Source organism: Mesoplodon densirostris, chromosome 19 (assembly GCF_025265405.1).
Source record: "Mesoplodon densirostris isolate mMesDen1 chromosome 19, mMesDen1 primary haplotype, whole genome shotgun sequence".
NCBI classification, from domain to species: Eukaryota; Metazoa; Chordata; class Mammalia; order Artiodactyla; family Ziphiidae; genus Mesoplodon; species Mesoplodon densirostris.
Window position 1 is genome coordinate 27,243,314 of NC_082679.1, and position 23,883 is coordinate 27,267,196.

Sequence of the window (23,883 nt, forward strand, 5' to 3'; positions counted from 1 at the left end):
TACAGTCCTCGCTACAGCCTGCCTTGTTTGAGGCAGTTCGCTCCACGTGGGAAACCCTGCATAGAGGAGTTCATTCGTGGAAGAGCCCAGAGAGCACACAGTGGGAGAAATGCTGCTTGTGTTCCACCTGCAACAAAAGCAAAGTTCTTTGGGTAATCTGCCGTGTTTGGAAGAGGAAATGCTTACAGTCCTCACTACAGCCTGCCGTGGTTGAGGCAGTTCGCTCCACAAGGGAAACCCTGCATATAGAAGTTCATTCGTGGAAGAGCCCACAGAGTACACAGTGGGAGAAATGCTGCTTGTGTTCCACATGCAACTAAAGCAGAGTTCTTCGGGTAAAACTGCGTTTTTTGGGAGAGAAAATGCTTACAGTCCTTACTAGTGCCTGCCTTGGTTGTGGCAGTTCTCTGCAGCGGGGACACCCTGCATATAGAAGATTCATTTGGGGAAGAGCCCTTTTTGTACAGTTTGGGTGAAATGCAGCTTGTGTTCCACCTGCAACTAAAACAGAGTTCTTCGGGTAAAAGTGCCGTGTTTTCACAGAGGAAATCCTTAGAGACCACAGTAGAGCCTGCCATGGTTGAGGCAGTTCGCTCCACGCGGGAAACCATTCTTATAGAACAAGTTCATTAGGGGAAGTGCCCATTGAGTTCACTGTGGGAGAAAAGATGCTTCTGTTCCACCTGAAACGAAAGCAGAGTTCTTCCGTTAAAACTGCGTGTTTAGGGAGAGGAAATGCTTACAGTCCTTGCTACAGCCTGCCTTGTTTGAGGCAGTTCGCTCCTCGTGGGAAACCCTGCATAAAGGAGTTCATTCGTGGAGGAGCTCAGAGAGTACACAATGGGAGAAATGCTGCTTGTGTTCCACCTGCTACTACGGCAGAGTTCTTTGGGTAAAACTGCCGTGGTTTGGAAGAGGAAATGCTTACAGTCCTCGCTACAGCCTGCCGTGGTTGAGGGCAGTTCGCACCATGAACGAAAACCTGCATATAGAAGTTCATTCGTGGAAGAGCCCACAGAGTACACAGTGGGAGAAATGCTGCTTGTGGTCCACCTACAACTAAAGCAGAGTTCTTTGGGTAAAACTGCGTGTTTGGGGCGAAGAAATGCTTACAGTACTTACTAGAGCCTGTCTTGGTTGAGGTAGTTCGGTTCACGAGGGACACCCTGCATATAGAAGATTCATTTGGGGAAGGGCCCTTTTTGTACAGTGTGGGTGAAATGCAGCTTGTGTTCCACCTGCAACTAAAACAGAGTTCTTTGGGTAAAAGTGACGTGTTTTCAGAGAGGAAATCTTTAGAGACCACAGTAGAGCCTGCCATGGTTGAGGCAGTTCACTCCACGCGGGAAACCATTCTTATAGAACAAGTTCATTAGGGAAGTGCCCATTGTGTACACTGTGGGAGAAAAGATGCTTGTGTTCCCCCTGCAACTAAAGCAGAGATCTTCCGTTAAAACTGCGTGTTTAGGGAGAGGAAATGCTTACAGTCCTCGCTACAGCCTGACTTGTTTGAGGCAGTATGCTCCACGTGGGAAACCCTGAATATAAGAGTTCATTCGTGGAGGAGCTCAGAGTGTACACAGTGGGAGAAATGCTGCTTGTGTTCCACCTGCAACAAAATCAAAGTTCTTTGGGTAATCTGCCGTGTTTTGAAGAGTAAATGCTTACAGTCCTCGCTACAGCCTGCCGTGGTTGAGGGCAGTTCGCACCACGTGGGAAAACCTGCATATAGAAGTTCATTCATGGAAGAGACCTAACGGTACACAGTGGGAGAAATTCTGCTTGTGGTCCAACTGCAACTAAAGCAGAGTTCTTTGGGTAAAACTGCGTGTTTTGGGCGAAGAAATGCTTACAGTACTTACTAGAGCCTGCCTTGGTTGAGGCAGTTTTCTACACGAGGCACACCCTGCATATAGAAGATTCATTTGGGGAAGGGCCCTTTTTGTACAGTGTGGGTGAAATGCAGCTTGTGTTCCACCTGCAACTAAAGGAGAATTCTTCGGGTAAAAGTGCCGTGTTTTCAGAGAGGAAATCCTTAGAGACCACAGTAGAGCCTGCCATGGTTGAGGCAGTTCGCTCCACGCTGGAAACCATTCTTATAGAACAATTTCATTAGAGGAAGTGCCCATTGTGTTTACTGTGGGAGAAAAGATGCTTGTGTTCCACCAGAAACTAAAGCACAGTTTTTCGGTTAAAACTGCGTGTTTAGGGAGAGGAAATGCTTACGGTCCTCGCTACATCCTGCCTTCTTTGAGGCAGTTCGCTCCACGTGGGAAACCCTGCATATAGGAGTTCATTCGTGGAGGAGCTCAGAGAGTACACAATGGGAGAAATGCTGCTTGTGTTCCACCTGCTACTACAGCAGAGTTCTTTGGGTAAAACTGCCGTGTTTTGGAAGAGGAAATGCTTACATTCCTCTCTACAGCCTGCTGTGGTTGAAGCAGTTCGCAATACGTGGGAAACCCTGCATATAGAAGTTCATTCCTGGAAGAGACCAAAGAGTACACAGTGGGAGAAATGCTACTTGTGTTCTACCTGCAACTAAAGCAGAGTTCTTCGGGTAAAACTGCGTGCTTTGGGAGAGTAAATGCTTACAGTGCTTACTAGTGCCTGCCTTGGTTGTGGCAGTTCGCTGCAGGCAGGACACCGTGCATATAGAAGATTCATTTGGGGAAAGGCCATTTGTTTACAGTGTGGGTGAAATGCAGCTTGTGTTCCACCTGCCACTAAAGCAGAGTTCTTCGCGTAAAAGTGCCGTGTTTTCACAGATGAAATCCTTAGAGACCACAGTAGAGCCTGCCATGGTTGAGGCAGTTCGCTCCATGTGGGAAACCATTCTAATAGAACAAGTTCATTATGGGACGTGCCCATTGTGTACACTGGGGGAGAAGAGATGCTTGTGTTCCAACTGCAACTAAAGCAGAGTTCTTCTGTTAAAACTGCGTGTTTAGGGAGAGGAAATGCTTACAGTCCTCGCTACAGCCTTCCTTGTTTGAGGCAGTTCGCTCCACGTGGGAAACCCTGCATATAGGAGTTCATTCGTGGAGGAGCTCAGAGAGTACACAGTGGGAGAAATGTTGGTTGTGTTCCACCTGCTACTACAGCAGAGTTCTTTGGGTAAAACTGCCATGGTTTGGAACAGGAAATGCTTACAGTCCTCGCTACAGCCTCCGTTGTTGAGGGCAGTTCGCACCACGTGGGAAATCCTGCATATAGAAGATCATTCGTGGAAGAGACCCATGAGTTCACAGTGGGTGAAATGCAGCTTGTGTTCCACCTCCCACTAAAGCAGAGTTCTTCTCGTAAAAGTGCCGTGTTTTCAGAGAGGAAATCCTTAGAGACCACAGTAGAGCCTGCCATGGTTGAGGCAGTTCGCTCCACGCGGGAAACCATTCTTATAGAACAAGTTCATTAGGGGACGTGCCCATTGTGTACACTGTGGTAGAATACATGCTTGTGTTCCACCTGCAACTAAAGCAGAGTTCTTCCATTAAAACTGTGTGTTTAGGGAGAGGAAATGCTTACAGTCCTCGCTACAGCCTGCCTTGTTTGAGGCGGTTCGCTCCACGTGGGAAACCCTGCATATAGGAGTTCATTCGTGGAGGAGCTCAGAGAGTACACAGTGGGAGAAATGCTGCTTGTGTTCCACCTGCTACTACAGCAGAGTTCTTTGGGTAAAACTGCCGTGGTTTAGAAGAGGAAATGTTTACAGTCCTCGCTACAGCCTGCCGTGGTTGAGGGCAGTTCGCACCACGTGGGAAAACCTGCATATAGAAGTTCATTCATGGAAGAGACCAAACAGTACACAGTGGGAGAAATGCTGCTTGTGGTCCAACTGCAACTAAAGCAGAGTTCTTTGGGTAAAACTGCGTGTTTTGGGCGAAGAAATGCTTACAGTACTTACTAGAGCCTGCCTTGGTTGAGGCAGTTTTCTACACGAGGCACACCCTGCATATAGAAGATTCATTTGGGGAAGGGCCCTTTTTGTACAGTGTGGGTGAAATGCAGCTTGTGTTCCACCTGCAACTAAAGGAGAGTTCTTCGGGTAAAAGTGCCGTGTTTTCAGAGAGGAAATCCTTAGAGACCACAGTAGAGCCTGCCATGGTTGAGGCAGTTCGCTCCACGCGGGAAACCATTCTTATAGAACAATTTCATTAGAGGAACTGCCCATTGTGTTCACTGTGGGAGAAAAGATGCTTGTGTTCCACCAGAAACTAAAGCAGAGTTTTTCCGTTAAAACTGCGTGTTTAGGGAGAGGAAATGCTTACAGTCCTCGCTACAGCCTGCCTTGTTTGAGGCAGTTCGCTCCACGTGGGAAACCCTGCATATAGGAGTTCATTCTTGGAGGAGCTCAGAGAGTACACAATGGGAGAAATGCTGCTTGTGTTCCACCTGCTACTACAGCAGAGTTCTTTGGGTAAAACTGCCGTGTTTTGGAAGAGGAAATGCTTACATTCCTCTCTACAGCCTGCTGTGGTTGAAGCAGTTCGCAATACGTGGGAAACCCTGCATATAGAAGTTCATTCATGGAAGAGACCAAAGAGTACACAGTGGGAGAAATGCTACTTGTGTTCTACCTGCAACTAAAGCAGAGTTCTTCGGGTAAAACTGCGTGCTTTGGGAGAGTAAATGCTTACAGTGCTTACTAGTGCCTGCCTTGGTTGTGGCAGTTCGCTGCAGGCAGGACACCGTGCATATAGAAGATTCATTTGGGGAAAGGCCATTTGTTTACAGTGTGGGTGAAATGCAGCTTGTGTTCCACCTGCCACTAAAGCAGAGTTCTTCGCGTAAAAGTGCCATGTTTTCACAGATGAAATCCTTAGAGACCACAGTAGAGCCTGCCATGGTTGAGGCAGTTCGCTCCATGTGGGAAACCATTCTAATAGAACAAGTTCATTATGGGACGTGCCCATTGTGTACACTGTGGGAGAAGAGATGCTTGTGTTCCAACTGCAACTAAAGCAGAGTTCTTCTGTTAAAACTGCGTGTTTAGGGAGAGGAAATGCTTACAGTCCTCGCTACAGCCTACCGTGGTTGAGCGCAGTTCGCACCACGAAGGAAAACCTGCATATAGAAGTTCATTCGTGGAAGAGACCAAAGAGTACACAGTGGGAGAAATGCTGCTTGTGTTTCACCTGCAACTAAAGCAGAGTTCTTCGGGTAAAACTGCGTGTTTGGCACGAAGAAATGCTTACAGTACGTACTAGAGCCTGCCTTGGTTGAGGCAGTTCGGTGCACGAGGGACACCCTGCATATAGAAGATTCATTTGGGGAAGGGCCCTTTGTGTACAGTGTGGGTGAAATGCAGCTTGTGTTCCACCTGCAAGTAAAACAGAGTGCTTTGGGTAAAAGTGACGTGTTTTCAGAGAGGAAATCCTTAGAGACCACAGTAGAGCCAGCCATGGTTGAGGCAGTTCACTCCACGCGGGAAACCATTCTTATAGAACAAGTTCATTAGGGAAGTGCCCATTGTGTACACTGTGTGAGAAAAGATGCTTGTGTTCCACCTGCAACTAAAGCAGAGTTCTTCCGTTAAAACTGCGTGTTTAGGGAGAGGAAATGCTTACAGTCCTCGCTACAGCCTGCCTTGTTTGAGGCAGTTTGCTCCACGTGGGAAACCCTGCATATAGGAGTTCATTCGTGGAGGAGCTCAGACTGTACACAATGGGAGAAATGCTGCTTGTGTTCCACCTGCAACTAAAGCAGAGTTCTTCCGTTAAAACTGCGTGTTTAGGGAGAGGAAATGCTTACAGTCCTCGCTACATCCTGCCTTGTTTGAGGCAGTTCGCTCCACGTGGGAAACCCTGCATAGAGGAGTTCATTCGTGGAAGAGCCCCGAGAGTACACAGTGGGAGAAATGCTGCTTTTGTTCCACCTGCAACAAAAGCAAAGTTCTTTGGGTAATCTGCCCTGTTTTGAAGAGGGAATGCTTACAGTACTCACAACAGCCTGCCGTGGTTGAGGCCGTTCGCTCCACATGGGAAACCCTGCATACAGAAGTTCATTCGTGGAAGAGCCCACAGAGTACACAGTGGAAGAAATGCTGCTTGTTTTCCACCTGCAACTAAAGCAGAGTTCTTTGGGTAAAACTGCCGTGTTTTGGAAGAGGAAATGCTTACAGTACCCGCTACAGCCTGCCGTGGTTGAGGCAGTTCACTCCACGTGGGAAACCCTGCATATAGATGTTCATTCGTGGAAGAGACCAAAGAGTACACAGTGGGAGAAATGTGCCTGTGTTCCACCTGCAACTAAAGCAGAGTTCTTCGGGTAAAACTGCGTGTTTTGGGAGAGTAAATGCGTACAGTCCTTACTACTGCCTGCCTTGGTTGTGGCAGTTCGCTGCAGGCAGGACACCTTGCATATAGAAGATTCATTTGAGGAAAGGTCCTTTGTTTACAGTGTGGGTGAAATGCAGCTTGTGTTCCACCTGCCACTAAAGCAGAGTTCTTCGGGTAAAAGTGCCGTGTTTTCACAGAGGAAATCCTTAGAGACCACAGTAGAGCCTGCCATGGTTGAGGCAGTTCGCTCCACGCGGGTAACCATTCTTATAGAACAAGTTCATTAGGGGAAGTGCCCATTGTGTACACTGTGGTAGAATACATGCTTGTGTTCCTCCTGCAACTAAAGCAGAGTTCTTCCGTTAAAACTGCGTGTTTAGGGAGAGGAAATGCTTACAGTCCTCGCTACAGCCTGCCTTGTTTGAGGCAGTTCGCTCCACGTGGGAAACCCTGCATATAGGAGTTCATTCATGGAGGAGCTCAGAGAGTACACAGTGGGAGAAATGCTGCTTGTGTTCCACCTGCTACTACAGCAGAGTTCTTTCGGTAAAACTGCCGTGGTTTGGAAGCGGAAATGCTTACAGTCCTCGCTACAGCCTGCCATGGTTGAGGGCAATTCGCAACACGTGGGAAAACCTGCATATAGAACTTCATTCCTGGAAGAGACCAAAGAGTACACTGTGGGAGAAATGCTGCTTGTGTTCCACCTGCAACTAAAGCAGAGTTCTTCGGGTAAAACTGCGTGTTTTGAGCAAAGAAATGCTTACTGTACTTACTAGAGCCTGCCTTGGTTGAGGCAGTTTGCTGCACGAGGGACACCCTGCATATAGAAGATTCATTTGGGGAAGGGCCCTTTGTGTACAGTGTGGGTGAAATGCAGCTTGTGTTCCACCTGCAACTAAAACAGAGTTCTTCGGGTAAAAGTGCCGTGTTTTCACAGAGGAAATCCTTAGAGACCACAGTAGAGCCTGCCATGGTTGAGGCAGTTCACTCCACGCGGGAAACCATTCTTATAGAACAAGTTCATTAGGGAAGTGCCCATTGTGTACACTGTGGGAGAAAAGATGCTTGTGTTCCCCCTGCAACTAAAGCAGAGATCTTCCGTTAAAACTGCGTGTTTAGGGAGAGGAAATGCTTACAGTCCTCGCTACAGCCTGCCTTGTTTTAGGCAGTTCGCTCCACGTGGGAAACCCTGCATAGAGGAGTTCATTCGTGGAAGAGCCCAGAGAGTACACAGTGGGAGAAATGCTGCTTGTGTTCCACCTGCAACAAAAGCAAAGTTCTTTGGGTAATCTGCCGTGTTTGGAAGAGGAAATGCTTACAGTCCTCACTACAGCCTGCCGTGGTTGAGGCAGTTCGCTCCACAAGGGAAACCCTGCATATAGAAGTTCATTCGTGGAAGAGCCTACAGAGTACACAGTGGGAGAAATGCTGCTTGTGTTCCACCTGCAACTAAAGCAGAGTTCTTTGGGTAAAACTGCGTGTTTTGGGAGAGGAAATGCTTACAGTCCTTACTAGTGCCTGCTTGGTTGTGGCAGTTCTCTGCAGGGGGGACACCCTGCATATAGAAGATTCATTTGGGGAAGGGCCCTTTTTGTACAGTGTGGGTGAAATGCAGCTTGTGTTCCACCTGCAACTAAAGGAGAGTTCTTCGGGTAAAAGTGCCGTGTTTTCAGAGAGGAAATCCTTAGAGACCACAGTAGAGCCTGCCATGGTTGAGGCAGTTCGCTCCACGCGGGAAACCATTCTTATAGAACAATTTCATTAGAGGAACTGCCCATTGTGTTCACTGTGGGAGAAAAGATGCTTGTGTTCCACCAGAAACTAAAGCAGAGTTTTTCCGTTAAAACTGCGTGTTTAGGGAGAGGAAATGCTTACAGTCCTCGCTACAGCCTGCCTTGTTTGAGGCAGTTCGCTCCACGTGGGAAACCCTGCATATAGGAGTTCATTCGTGGAGGAGCTCAGAGAGTACACAATGGGAGAAATGCTGCTTGTGTTCCACCTGCTACTACAGCAGAGTTCTTTGGGTAAAACTGCCGTGTTTTGGAAGAGGAAATGCTTACATTCCTCTCTACAGCCTGCTGTGGTTGAAGCAGTTCGCAATACGTGGGAAACCCTGCATATAGAAGTTCATTCATGGAAGAGACCAAAGAGTACACAGTGGGAGAAATGCTACTTGTGTTCTACCTGCAACTAAAGCAGAGTTCTTCGGGTAAAACTGCGTGCTTTGGGAGAGTAAATGCTTACAGTGCTTACTAGTGCCTGCCTTGGTTGTGGCAGTTCGCTGCAGGCAGGACACCGTGCATATAGAAGATTCATTTGGGGAAAGGCCATTTGTTTACAGTGTGGGTGAAATGCAGCTTGTGTTCCACCTGCCACTAAAGCAGAGTTCTTCGCGTAAAAGTGCCATGTTTTCACAGATGAAATCCTTAGAGACCACAGTAGAGCCTGCCATGGTTGAGGCAGTTCGCTCCATGTGGGAAACCATTCTAATAGAACAAGTTCATTATGGGACGTGCCCATTGTGTACACTGTGGGAGAAGAGATGCTTGTGTTCCAACTGCAACTAAAGCAGAGTTCTTCTGTTAAAACTGCGTGTTTAGGGAGAGGAAATGCTTACAGTCCTCGCTACAGCCTACCGTGGTTGAGCGCAGTTCGCACCACGAAGGAAAACCTGCATATAGAAGTTCATTCGTGGAAGAGACCAAAGAGTACACAGTGGGAGAAATGCTGCTTGTGTTTCACCTGCAACTAAAGCAGAGTTCTTCGGGTAAAACTGCGTGTTTGGCACGAAGAAATGCTTACAGTACGTACTAGAGCCTGCCTTGGTTGAGGCAGTTCGGTGCACGAGGGACACCCTGCATATAGAAGATTCATTTGGGGAAGGGCCCTTTGTGTACAGTGTGGGTGAAATGCAGCTTGTGTTCCACCTGCAAGTAAAACAGAGTGCTTTGGGTAAAAGTGACGTGTTTTCAGAGAGGAAATCCTTAGAGACCACAGTAGAGCCAGCCATGGTTGAGGCAGTTCACTCCACGCGGGAAACCATTCTTATAGAACAAGTTCATTAGGGAAGTGCCCATTGTGTACACTGTGTGAGAAAAGATGCTTGTGTTCCACCTGCAACTAAAGCAGAGTTCTTCCGTTAAAACTGCGTGTTTAGGGAGAGGAAATGCTTACAGTCCTCGCTACAGCCTGCCTTGTTTGAGGCAGTTTGCTCCACGTGGGAAACCCTGCATATAGGAGTTCATTCGTGGAGGAGCTCAGACTGTACACAATGGGAGAAATGCTGCTTGTGTTCCACCTGCAACTAAAGCAGAGTTCTTCCGTTAAAACTGCGTGTTTAGGGAGAGGAAATGCTTACAGTCCTCGCTACATCCTGCCTTGTTTGAGGCAGTTCGCTCCACGTGGGAAACCCTGCATAGAGGAGTTCATTCGTGGAAGAGCCCCGAGAGTACACAGTGGGAGAAATGCTGCTTTTGTTCCACCTGCAACAAAAGCAAAGTTCTTTGGGTAATCTGCCCTGTTTTGAAGAGGGAATGCTTACAGTACTCACAACAGCCTGCCGTGGTTGAGGCCGTTCGCTCCACATGGGAAACCCTGCATACAGAAGTTCATTCGTGGAAGAGCCCACAGAGTACACAGTGGAAGAAATGCTGCTTGTTTTCCACCTGCAACTAAAGCAGAGTTCTTTGGGTAAAACTGCCGTGTTTTGGAAGAGGAAATGCTTACAGTACCCGCTACAGCCTGCCGTGGTTGAGGCAGTTCACTCCACGTGGGAAACCCTGCATATAGATGTTCATTCGTGGAAGAGACCAAAGAGTACACAGTGGGAGAAATGTGCCTGTGTTCCACCTGCAACTAAAGCAGAGTTCTTCGGGTAAAACTGCGTGTTTTGGGAGAGTAAATGCGTACAGTCCTTACTACTGCCTGCCTTGGTTGTGGCAGTTCGCTGCAGGCAGGACACCTTGCATATAGAAGATTCATTTGAGGAAAGGTCCTTTGTTTACAGTGTGGGTGAAATGCAGCTTGTGTTCCACCTGCCACTAAAGCAGAGTTCTTCGGGTAAAAGTGCCGTGTTTTCACAGAGGAAATCCTTAGAGACCACAGTAGAGCCTGCCATGGTTGAGGCAGTTCGCTCCACGCGGGTAACCATTCTTATAGAACAAGTTCATTAGGGGAAGTGCCCATTGTGTACACTGTGGTAGAATACATGCCTGTGTTCCTCCTGCAACTAAAGCAGAGTTCTTCCGTTAAAACTGCGTGTTTAGGGAGAGGAAATGCTTACAGTCCTCGCTACAGCCTGCCTTGTTTGAGGCAGTTCGCTCCACGTGGGAAACCCTGCATATAGGAGTTCATTCATGGAGGAGCTCAGAGAGTACACAGTGGGAGAAATGCTGCTTGTGTTCCACCTGCTACTACAGCAGAGTTCTTTCGGTAAAACTGCCGTGGTTTGGAAGCGGAAATGCTTACAGTCCTCGCTACAGCCTGCCATGGTTGAGGGCAATTCGCAACACGTGGGAAAACCTGCATATAGAACTTCATTCCTGGAAGAGACCAAAGAGTACACTGTGGGAGAAATGCTGCTTGTGTTCCACCTGCAACTAAAGCAGAGTTCTTCGGGTAAAACTGCGTGTTTTGAGCAAAGAAATGCTTACTGTACTTACTAGAGCCTGCCTTGGTTGAGGCAGTTTGCTGCACGAGGGACACCCTGCATATAGAAGATTCATTTGGGGAAGGGCCCTTTGTGTACAGTGTGGGTGAAATGCAGCTTGTGTTCCACCTGCAACTAAAACAGAGTTCTTCGGGTAAAAGTGCCGTGTTTTCACAGAGGAAATCCTTAGAGACCACAGTAGAGCCTGCCATGGTTGAGGCAGTTCACTCCACGCGGGAAACCATTCTTATAGAACAAGTTCATTAGGGAAGTGCCCATTGTGTACACTGTGGGAGAAAAGATGCTTGTGTTCCCCCTGCAACTAAAGCAGAGATCTTCCGTTAAAACTGCGTGTTTAGGGAGAGGAAATGCTTACAGTCCTCGCTACAGCCTGCCTTGTTTTAGGCAGTTCGCTCCACGTGGGAAACCCTGCATAGAGGAGTTCATTCGTGGAAGAGCCCAGAGAGTACACAGTGGGAGAAATGCTGCTTGTGTTCCACCTGCAACAAAAGCAAAGTTCTTTGGGTAATCTGCCGTGTTTGGAAGAGGAAATGCTTACAGTCCTCACTACAGCCTGCCGTGGTTGAGGCAGTTCGCTCCACAAGGGAAACCCTGCATATAGAAGTTCATTCGTGGAAGAGCCTACAGAGTACACAGTGGGAGAAATGCTGCTTGTGTTCCACCTGCAACTAAAGCAGAGTTCTTTGGGTAAAACTGCGTGTTTTGGGAGAGGAAATGCTTACAGTCCTTACTAGTGCCTGCTTGGTTGTGGCAGTTCTCTGCAGGGGGGACACCCTGCATATAGAAGATTCATTTGGGGAATAGCCCTTTTTGTACAGTTTGGGTGAAATGCAGCTTGTGTTCCACCTGCAACTAAAGCAGAGTTCTTCGGGTAAAAGTGCCGTGTTTTCAGAGAGGAAATCCTTAGAGACCACAGTAGAGCCTGCCATGGTTGAGGCAGTTCGCTCCACGCGGGAAACCATTCTTATAGAACAAGTTCATTAGGGGAAGTGCCCATTGAGTTCACTGTGGGAGAAAAGATGCTTCTGTTCCACCTGAAACGAAAGCAGAGTTCTTCCGTTAAAACTGCGTGTTTAGGGAGAGGAAATGCTTACAGTCCTCGCTACAGCCTGCCTTGTTTGAGGCAGTTCGCTCCACGTGGGAAACCCTGCATATAGGAGTTCATTCGTGGAGGAGCTCAGAGAGTACACAATGGGAGAAATGCTGCTTGTGTTCCACCTGCTACTACGGCAGAGTTCTTTGGGTAAAACTGCCGTGGTTTGGAAGAGGAAATGCTTACAGTCCTCGCTACAGCCTTCCGTGGTTGAGGGCAGTTCGCACCATGAAGGAAAACCTGCATATAGAAGTTCATTCGTGGAAGAGCCCACAGAGTACACAGTGGGAGAAATGCTGCTCTTGGTCCACCTGCAACTAAAGCAGAGTTCTTCGGGTAAAACTGCGTGTTTGGGGCGAAGAAATGCTTACAGTACTTACTAGAGCCTGTCTTGGTTGAGGTAGTTCGGTTCACGAGGGACACCCTGCATATAGAAGTTTCATTTGGGGAAGGGCCCTTTGTGTACAGTGTGGATGAAATGCAGCTTGTGTTCCACCTGCAACTAAAACAGAGTTCTTCGGGTAAAAGTGACGTGTTTTCAGAGAGGAAATCCTTAGAGACCACAGTAGAGCCTGCCATGGTTGAGGCAGTTCACTCCACGCGGGAAACCATTCTTATAGAACAAGTTCATTAGGGAAGTGCCTATTGTGTACACTGTGGGAGAAAAGATGCTTGTGTTCCCCCTGCAACTAAAGCAGAGATCTTCCGTTAAAACTGCGTGTTTAGGGAGAGGAAATGCTTACAGTCCTCGCTACAGCCTGCCTTGTTTGAGGCAGTATGCTCCACGTGGGAAGCCCTGCATATAAGAGTTCATTCGTGGAGGAGCTCAGAGTGTACACAGTGGGAGAAATGCTGCTTGTGTTCCACCTGCCACAAAATCAAAGTTCTTTGGGTAATCCGCCGTGTTTTGAAGAGTAAGTGCTTACAGTCCTCACTACAGCCTGCCGTGGTTGAGGCAGTTCACTCCAGGTGGGAAACCCTGCATATAGATGTTCATTCGTGGAAGAGACCAAAGACTACACAGTGGGAGAAATGCTGCTTGTGTTCCACCTGCAACAAAAGCAGAGTTCTTCGGGTAAAACTGCGTGTTTTGGGCGAAGAAATGCTTACAGTACTTACTAGAGCCTGCCTTGGTTGAGGCAGTTCGCTGCACTAGGGACACCCTGCATATAGAAGATTCATTTGGGGAAAGGCCCTTTGTGTACAGTGTGGGTGAAATGCAGCTTGTGTTCCACCTGCCACTAAAGCAGAGTTCTTCACGTAAAAGTGCCGTGTTTTCACAGAGGAAATCCTTAGAGACCACAGTAGAGCCTGCCATGGTTGAGGCAGTTCGCTCCAAGCGGGAAACCATTCTTATAGAACAAGTTCATTAGGGGAAGTGCCCATTGTGTACACTGTGGTAGAATACATGCTTGTGTTCCTCCTGCAACTAAAGCAGAGTTCTTCCGTTAAAACTCCGTGTTTAGGGAGAGGAAATGCTTACAGACCTCGCTACAGCCTTCCTTGTTTGAGGCAGTTCGCTCCACGTGGGAAACCCTGCATATAATAGTTCATTCGTGGAGGAGCTCAGAGAGTACACAGTGGGAGAAATGATGCTTGTGTTCCACCTGCTACTACAGCAGAGTTCTTTGGGTAAAACTGCCGTGGTTTAGAAGAGGAAATGTTTACAGTCCTCGCTACAGCCTGCCGTGGTTGAGGGCAGTTCGCACCACGTGGGAAAACCTGCATATAGAAGTTCATTCATGGAAGAGACCAAACAGTACACAGTGGGAGAAATGCTGCTTGTGGTCCAACTGCAACTAAAGCAGAGTTCTTTGGGTAAAACTGCGTGTTTTGGGTGAAGAAATGCTTACAGTACTTACTAGAGCCTGCCTTGGTTGAGGCAGTTTTCTACACGAGGCACACCCTGCATATAGAAGATTCATTTGGGGAAGGGCCCTTTTTGTACAGTGTGGGTGAAATGCAGCTTGTGTTCCACCTGCAGCTAAAGGAGTGTTCTTCGGGTAAAAGTTCCGTGTTTTCAGAGAGGAAATCCTTAGAGACCACAGTAGAGCCTGCCATGGTTGAGGCAGTTCGCTCCACGCGGGAAACCATTCTTATAGAACAATTTCATTAGAGGAAGTGCCCATTGTGTTCACTGTGGGAGAAAAGATGCTTGTGTTCCACCAGAAACTAAAGCAGAGTTTTTCCGTTAAAACTGCGTGTTTAGGGAGAGGAAATGCTTACAGTCCTCGCTACAGCCTGCCTTGTTTGAGGCAGTTCGCTCCACGTGGGAAACCCTGCATATAGGAGTTCATTCGTGGAGGAGCTCAGAGAGTACACAATGGGAGAAATGCTGCTTGTGTTCCACCTGCTACTACAGCAGAGTTCTTTGGGTAAAACTGCCGTGTTTTGGAAGAGGAAATGCTTACATTCCTCTCTACAGCCTGCTGTGGTTGAAGCAGTTCGCAATACGTGGGAAACCCTGCATATAGAAGTTCATTCATGGAAGAGACCAAAGAGTACACAGTGGGAGAAATGCTACTTGTGTTCTACCTGCAACTAAAGCAGAGTTCTTCGGGTAAAACTGCGTGCTTTGGGAGAGTAAATGCTTACAGTGCTTACTAGTGCCTGCCTTGGTTGTGGCAGTTCGCTGCAGGCAGGACACAGTGCATATAGAAGATTCATTTGGGGAAAGGCCATTTGTTTACAGTGTGGGTGAAATGCAGCTTGTGTTCCACCTGCCACTAAAGCAGAGTTCTTCGCGTAAAAGTGCCGTGTTTTCAGAGAGGAAATCCTTAGAGACCACAGTAGAGCCTGCCATGGTTGAGGCAATTCGCTCCATGCGGGAAACCATTCTTATAGAACAACTTCATTGGGGGAAGTGTCCATTGTGTACACTGTGGGAGAAATGCTGCTGGTGTTCCACCTGCAACTAAAGCAGAGTTCTTCCATTAAAACTGCGTGTTTAGGGAGAGGAAATGCTTACAGTCCTCGCTACAGCCTGCCTTGTTTGAGGCAGTTCGCTCCACGTGGGAAACCCTGCATATAGGAGTTCATTCGTGGAGGAGCTCAGAGAGTACACAGTGGGAGAAATGCTGCTTGTGTTCCACCTGCTACTACAGCAGAGTTCTTTGGGTAAAACTACCGTGATTTGGAAGAGAAAATGCTTACAGTCCTCGCTACAGCCTGCCGTGGTTGAGCGCAGTTCGCAGCACGTGGGAAAACTTGCATATAGAAGTTCATTCATGGAAGAGACCAAAGAGTACACAGTGGGAGAAATGCTGCTTGTGTTCCACCTGCAACTAAAGCAGAGTTCTTCGGGTAAAACTGCTTGTTTTGGGAGAGTAAATGCTTACAGTCCTTACAAGTGCGTGCCTTGGTTGTGGCAGTTCGCTGCAGGCAGGACACCTTGCAGATAGAAGATTCATTTGGGGAAGTGCCCTTGGTTTACAGTGTGGGTGAAACGCATCTTGTGTTCCACCTGCCACTAAAGCAGAGTTCTTCCCGTAACAGTGCCGTGTTTTCACAGAGGAAATCCTTAGAGACCGCAGTAGAGCCTGCCATGGTTGACGCAGTTCGTTCCAAGCGGGAAACCATTCTTATAGAACAAGTTCATTAGGGGACGTGCACATTGTGTACACTGTGGTAGAATACATGCTTGTGTTCCACCTGCAACTAAAGCAGAGTTCTTCCGTTAAAACTGTGTGTTTAGGGAGAGGAAATGCTTACAGTCCTCGCTACAGCCTGCCTTGTTTGAGGCGGTTCGCTCCACGTGGGAAACCCTGCATATAGGATTTCATTCGTGGAGGAGCTCAGAGAGTACACAGTGGGAGAAATGCTGCTTGTGTTCCACCTGCTACTACAGCAGAGTTCGTTGGGTAAAACTGCCGTGGTTTGGAAGAGGAAACGCTTACAGTCCTCGCTACAGCCTGCCATGGTTGAGGGCAATTCGTAACACGTGGGAAACCCTGCATATAAAAGTTCATTCCTGGAAGAGACCAAAGAGTACACAGTGGGAGAAATGCTGCTTGTGTTCCACCTGCAACTAAAGCAGAGTTCTTCGGGTAAAACTGCGTGTTTTGAGCGAAGAAATGCTTACTGTACTTACTAGAGCCTGCCTTGGTTGAGGCAGTTTGCTGCACGAGGGACACCCTGCATATAGAAGATTCATTTGGGGAAGGGCCCTTTGTGTACAGTGTGGGTGAAATGCAGCTTGTGTTCCACCTGCAACTAAAACAGTGTTCTTCGGGTAAAAGTACCGTGTTTTCAGAGAGGAAATCCTTAGAGACCACAGTAGAGCCTGCCATGGTTGAGGCACTTCGCTCCACGCGGGAAAACATACTTATAGAAGAAGTTCATTAGGGGAAGTGCCCATTGTGTACACTGTGGGTGAAAAGCTGCTTGTGTTCCACCTGCAACTAAAGCAGAGTTCTTCCATTAAAACTGCGTGTTTAGGGAGAGGAAATGCTTACAGTCCTCGCTACAGCCTGCCTTGTTTGAGGCAGTTCGCTCCACGTGGGAAACCCTGCATAGAAGAGTTCTTTCGTGGAAGAGCCCAGAGAGTACACAGTGGGAGAAATGCTGCTTGTGTTCCACCTGCAACAAAAGCAAAGTTCTTTGGGTAATCTGCCGTGTTTGGAAGAGGAAATGCTTACAGTCCTCACTACAGCCTGCCGTGGTTGAGGCAGTTCGCTCCACAAGGGAAAACCTGCATATAGAAGTTCATTCGTGGAAGAGCCCACAGAGTACACATTGGGAGAAATGCTGCTTGTGTTCCACCTGCAACTAAAGCAGAGTTCTTCGGGTAAAACTGCGTGTTTTGGGAGAGGAAATGCTTACAGTCCTTACTAGTGCCTGCCTTGGTTGTGGCAGTTCTCTGCAGGGGGGACACCCTGCATATAGAAGATTCATTTGGGGAAGAGCCCTTTTTGTACAGTTTGGGTGAAATGCAGCTTGTGTTCCACCTGCAACTAAAGCAGAGTTCTTCGGGTAAAAGTGCCGTGTTTTCACAGAGGAAATCCTTAGAGACCACAGTAGAGCCTGCCATGGTTGAGGCAGTTCGCTCCACGCGGGAAACCATTCTTATAGAACAAGTTCATTAGGGGAAGTGCCCATTGAGTTCACTGTGGGAGAAAAGATGCTTCTGTTCCACCTGAAACGAAAGCAGAGTTCTTCCGTTAAAACTGCGTGTTTAGGGAGAGGAAATGCTTACAGTCCTCGCTACAGCCTGCCTTGTTTGAGGCAGTTCGCTCCTCGTGGGAAACCCTGCATAAAGGAGTTCATTCGTGGAGGAGCTCAGAGAGTACACAATGGGAGAAATGCTGCTTGTGTTCCACCTGCTACTACGGCAGAGTTCTTTGGGTAAAACTGCCGTGGTTTGGAAGAGGAAATGCTTACAGTCCTCGCTACAGCCTGCCGTGGTTGAGGGCAGTTCACACCATGAAGGAAAACCTGCATATAGAAGTTCATTCGTGGAAGAGCCCACAGAGTACACAGTGGGAGAAATGCTGCTTGTGGTCCACCTGCAACTAAAGCAGAGTTCTTCGGGTAAAACTGCGTGTTTGGGGCGAAGAAATGCTTACAGTACTTACTAGAGCCTGTCTTGGTTGAGGTAGTTCGGTTCACGAGGGACACCCTGCATATAGAAGATTCATTTGGGGAAGGGCCCTTTGTGTACAGTGTGGATGAAATGCAGCTTGTGTTCCACCTGCAACTAAAACAGAGTTCTTCAGGTAAAAGTGACGTGTTTTCAGAGAGGAAATCCTTAGAGACCACAGTAGAGCCTGCCATGGTTGAGGCAGTTCACTCCACGCGGGAAACCATTCTTATAGAACAAGTTCATTAGGGGAAGTGCCCATTGTGTACACTGTGGGAGAAAAGATGCTTGTGTTCCCCCTGCAACTAAAGCAGAGATCTTCCGTTAAAACTGCGTGTTTAGGGAGAGGAATTGCTTACAGTCCTCGCTACAGCCTGCCTTGTTTGAGGCAGTATGCTCCACGTGGGAAACCCTGCATATAAGAGTTCATTCGTGGAGGAGCTCAGAGTGTACACAGTGGGAGAAATGCTGCTTGTGTTCCACCTGCCACAAAATCAAAGTTCTTTGGGTAATCTGCCGTGTTTTGAAGAGTAAATGCTTACAGTCCTCACTACAGCCTGCCGTGGTTGAGGCAGTTCACTCCAGGTGGGAAACCCTGCATATAGATGTTCATTCGTGGAAGAGACCAAAGACTACACAGTGGGAGAAATGCTGCTTGTGTTCCACCTGCAACTAAAGCAGAGTTCTTCGGGTAAAACTGCGTGTTTTGTTCGAAGAAATGCTTACAGTACTTACTAGAGCCTGCCTTGGTTGAGGCAGTTCGCTGCACTAGGGACACCCTGCATATAGAAGATTCATTTGGTGAAAGACCCTTTGTGTACAGTGTGGGTGAAATGCAGCTTGTGTTCCACCTGCCACTAAAGCAGAGTTCTTCACGTAAAAGTGCCGTGTTTTCACAGAGGAAATCCTTAGAGACCACAGTAGAGCCTGCCATGGTTGAGGCAGTTCGCTCCAAGCGGGAAACCATTCTTATAGAACAAGTTCATTAGGGGAAGTGCCCATTGTGTACACTGTGGTAGAATACATGCTTGTGTTCCTCCTGCAACTAAAGCAGAGTTCTTCCGTTAAAACTGCGTGTTTAGGGAGAGGAAATGCTTACAGACCTCGCTACAGCCTTCCTTGTTTGAGGCAGTTCGCTCCACGTGGGAAACCCTGCATATAATAGTTCATTCGTGGAGGAGCTCAGAGAGTACACAATGGGAGAAATGCTGCTTGTGTTCCACCTGCTACTACAGCAGAGTTCTTTGGGTAAAACTGCTGTGGTTTAGAAGAGGAAATGTTTACAGTCCTCGCTACAGCCTGCCGTGGTTGAGGGCAGTTCGCACCACGTGGGAAAACCTGCATATAGAAGTTCATTCATGGAAGAGACCAAACAGTACACAGTGGGAGAAATGCTGCTTGTGGTCCAACTGCAACTAAAGCAGAGTTCTTTGGGTAAAACTGCGTGTTTTGAGCGAAGAAATGCTTACTGTACTTACTAGAGCCTGCCTTGGTTGAGGCAGTTTGCTGCACGAGGGACACCCTGCATATAGAAGATTCATTTGGGGAAGGGCCCTTTGTGTACAGTGTGGGTGAAATGCAGCTTGTGTTCCACCTGCAACTAAAACAGAGTTCTTCGGGTAAAAGTACCGTGTTTTCAGAGAGGAAATCCTTAGAGACCACAGTAGAGCCTGCCATGGTTGAGGCACTTCGCTCCACGCGGGAAAACGTACTTATAGAAGAAGTTCATTAGGGGAAGTGCCCATTGTGTACACTGTGGGTGAAAAGCTGCTTGTGTTCCACCTGCAACTAAAGCAGAGTTCTTCCATTAAAACTGCGTGTTTATGGAGAGGAAATGCTTACAGTCCTCGCTACAGCCTGCCTTGTTTGAGGCAGTTCGCTCCACGTGGGAAACCCTGCATAGAGGAGTTCATTCGTGGAAGAGCTCAGAGAGTACACAGTGGGAGAAATGCTGCTTGTGTTCCACCTGCAACAAAAGCAAAGTTCTTTGGGTAATCTGCCGTGTTTGGAAGAGGAAATGCTTACAGTCCTCACTACAGCCTGCCATGGTTGAGGCAGTTCGCTCCACAAGGGAAAACCTGCATATAGAACTTCATTCGTGGAAGAGCCCACAGAGTACACAGTGGGAGAAATGCTGCTTGTGTTCTACCTGCAACTAAAGCAGAGTTCTTCGGGTAAAACTGCGTGCTTTGGGAGAGTAAATGCTTACAGTGCTTACTAGTGCCTGCCTTGGTTGTGGCAGTTCGCTCCACGTGGGAAACCCTGCATATAGGAGTTCATTCGTGGAGGAGCTCAGAGAGTACACAGTGGGAGAAATGTTGGTTGTGTTCCACCTGCTACTACAGCAGAGTTCTTTGGGTAAAACTGCCATGGTTTGGAAGAGGAAATGCTTACAGTCCTCGCTACAGCCTCCGTGGTTGAGGGCAGTTCGCACCCCGTGGGAAATCCTGCATATAGAAGATCATTCGTGGAAGAGACCCATGAGTTCACAGTGGGTGAAATGCAGCTTGTGTTCCACCTCCCACTAAAGCAGAGTTCTTCTCGTAAAAGTGCCGTGTTTTCAGATTGGAAATCCTTAGAGACCACAGTAGAGCCTGCCATGGTTGAGGCAATTCGCTCCATGCGGGAAACCATTCTTATAGAACAACTTCATTAGGGGAAGTGTCCATTGTGTACACTGTGGGAGAAATGCTGCTTGTGTTCCACCTGCAACTAAAGCAGAGTTCTTCCATTAAAACTGCGTGTTTAGGGAGAGGAAATGCTTACAGTCCTCGCTACAGCCTGCCTTGTTTGAGGCAGTTCGCTGCACGTGGGAAACCCTGCATATAGGAGTTCATTCGTGGAGGAGCTCAGAGAGTACACAGTGGGAGAAATGCTGCTTCTGTTCCACCTGCTACTACAGCAGAGTTCTTTGGGTAAAACTACCGTGATTTGGAAGAGAAAATGCTTACAGTCCTCGCTACAGCCTGCCGTGGTTGAGGGCAGTTCGCAGCACGTGGGAAAACTTGCATATAGAAGTTCATTCGTGGAAGAGACCAAAGAGTACACAGTTGGAGAAATGCTGCTTGTGTTCCACCTGCAACTAAAGCAGAGTTCTTCGGGTAAAACTGCTTGTTTTGGGAGAGTAAATGCTTACAGTCCTTACTAGTGCATGCCTTGGTTGTGGCAGTTCGCTGCAGGCAGGACACCTTGCATATAGAAGATTCATTTGGGGAAGTGCCCTTGGTTTACAGTGTGGGTGAAATGCATCTTGTGTTCCACCTGCCACTAAAGCAGAGTTCTTCGCGTAACAGTGCCGTGTTTTCACAGAGGAAATCCTTAGAGACCGCAGTAGAGCCTGCCATGGTTGACGCAGTTCGTTCCAAGCGGGAAACCATTCTTATAGAACAAGTTCATTAGGGGATGTGCCCATTGTGTACACTGTGGTAGAATACATGCTTGTGTTCCACCTGCAACTAAAGCAGAGTTCTTCCGTTAAAACTGTGTGTTTAGGGAGAGGAAATGCTTACAGTCCTCGCTACAGCCTGCCTTGTTTGAGGCGGTTCGCTCCACGTGGGAAACCCTGCATATAGGAGTTCATTCGTGGAGGAGCTCAGAGAGTACACAGTGGGAGAAATGCTGCTTGTGTTCCACCTGCTACTACAGCAGAGTTCTTTGGGTAAAACTGCCGTGGTTTGGAAGAGGAAATGCTTACAGTCCTCGCTACAGCCTGCCATGGTTGAGGGCAATTTGCAACACGTGGGAAACCCTGCATATAGAAGTTAATTCCTGGAAGAGACCAAAGAGTACACAGTGGGAGAAATGCTGCTTGTGTTCCACCTGCAACTAAAGCAGAGTTCTTCGGGTAAAACTGCGTGTTTTGAGTGAAGAAATGCTTACTGTACTTACTAGAGCCTGCCTTGGTTGAGGCAGTTTGCTGCACGAGGGACACCCTGCATATAGAAGATTCATTTGGGGAAGGGCCCTTTGTGTACAGTGTGGGTGAAATGCAGCTTGTGTTCCACCTGCAACTAAAACAGAATTCTTCCCGTAAAAGTGCCGTGTTTTCAGAGAGGAAATCCTTAGAGACCACAGTAGAGCCTGCCATGGTTGAGGCACTTCGCTCCACGCGGGAAAACATACTTATATAAGAAGTTCATTAGGGGATGTGCCCATTGTGTACACTGTGGTAGAATACATGCTTGTGTTCCACCTGCCACTAAAGCAGAGTTCTTCACGTAAAAGTGCCGTGTTTTCACAGAGGAAATCCTTAGAGACCACAGTAGAGCCTGCCATGGTTGAGGCAGTTCGCTCCAAGCGGGAAACCATTCTTATAGAACAAGTTCATTAGGGGAAGTGCCCATTGTGTACACTGTGGTAGAATACATGCTTGTGTTCCTCCTGCAACTAAAGCAGAGTTCTTCCATTAAAACTGCGTGTTTAGGGAGAGGAAATGCTTACAGACCTCGCTACAGCCTTCCTTGTTTGAGGCAGTTCGCTCCACGTGGGAAACCCTGCATATAATACTTCATTCGTGGAGGAGCTCAGAGAGTACACAGTGGGAGAAATGATGCTTGTGTTCCACCTGCTACTACAGCAGAGTTCTTTGGGTAAAACTGCCGTGGTTTAGAAGAGGAAATGTTTACAGTCCTCGCTACAGCCTGCCGTGGTTGAGGGCAGTTCGCACCACGTGGGAAAACCTGCATATAGAAGTTCATTCATGGAAGAGACCAAACAGTACACAGTGGGAGAAATGCTGCTTGTGGTCCAACTGCAACTAAAGCAGAGTTCTTTGGGTAAAACTGCGTGTTTTGGGCGAAGAAATGCTTACAGTACTTACTAGAGCCTGCCTTGGTTGAGGCAGTTTTCTACACGAGGCACACCCTGCATATAGAAGATTCATTTGGGGAAGGGCCCTTTTTGTACAGTGTGGGTGAAATGCAGCTTGTGTTCCACCTGCAACTAAAGGAGAGTTCTTCGGGTAAAAGTGCCGTGTTTTCAGAGAGGAAATCCTTAGAGACCACAGTAGAGCCTGCCATGGTTGAGGCAGTTCGCTCCACGCGGGAAACCATTCTTATAGAACAATTTCATTAGAGGAAGTGCCCATTGTGTTCACTGTGGGAGAAAAGATGCTTGTGTTCCACCAGAAACTAAAGCAGAGTTTTTCCGTTAAAACTGCGTGTTTAGGGAGAGGAAATGCTTACAGTCCTCGCTACAGCCTGCCTTGTTTGAGGCAGTTCGCTCCACGTGGGAAACCCTGCATATAGGAGTTCATTCGTGGAGGAGCTCAGAGAGTACACAATGGGAGAAATGCTGCTTGTGTTCCACCTGCTACTACAGCAGAGTTCTTTGGGTAAAACTGCCGTGTTTTGGAAGAGGAAATGCTTACATTCCTCTCTACAGCCTGCTGTGGTTGAAGCAGTTCGCAATACGTGGGAAACCCTGCATATAGAAGTTCATTCATGGAAGAGACCAAAGAGTACACAGTGGGAGAAATGCTACTTGTGTTCTACCTGCAACTAAAGCAGAGTTCTTCAGGTAAAACTGCGTGCTTTGGGCGAGTAAATGCTTACAGTGCTTACTAGTGCCTGCCTTGGTTGTGGCAGTTCGCTGCAGGCAGGACACCGTGCATATAGAAGATTCATTTGGGGAAAGGCCATTTGTTTACAGTGTGGGTGAAATGCAGCTTGTGTTCCACCTGCCACTAAAGCAGAGTTCTTCGCGTAAAAGTGCCATGTTTTCACAGATGAAATCCTTAGAGACCACAGTAGAGCCTGCCATGGTTGAGGCAGTTCGCTCCATGTGGGAAACCATTCTAATAGAACAAGTTCATTATGGGACGTGCCCATTGTGTACACTGTGGGAGAAGAGATGCTTGTGTTCCAACTGCAACTAAAGCAGAGTTCTTCTGTTAAAACTGCGTGTTTAGGGAGAGGAAATGCTTACAGTCCTCGCTACAGCCTGCCGTGGTTGAGCGCAGTTCGCACCACGAAGGAAAACCTGCATATAGAAGTTCATTCGTGGAAGAGACCAAAGAGTACACAGTGGGAGAAATGCTGCTTGTGTTTCACCTGCAACTAAAGCAGAGTTCTTCGGGTAAAACTGCGTGTTTGGCACGAAGAAATGCTTACAGTACGTACTAGAGCCTGCCTTGGTTGAGGCAGTTCGGTGCACGAGGGACACCCTGCATATAGAAGATTCATTTGGGGAAGGGCCCTTTGTGTACACTGTGGGTGAAATGCAGCTTGTGTTCCACCTGCAAGTAAAACAGAGTGCTTTGGGT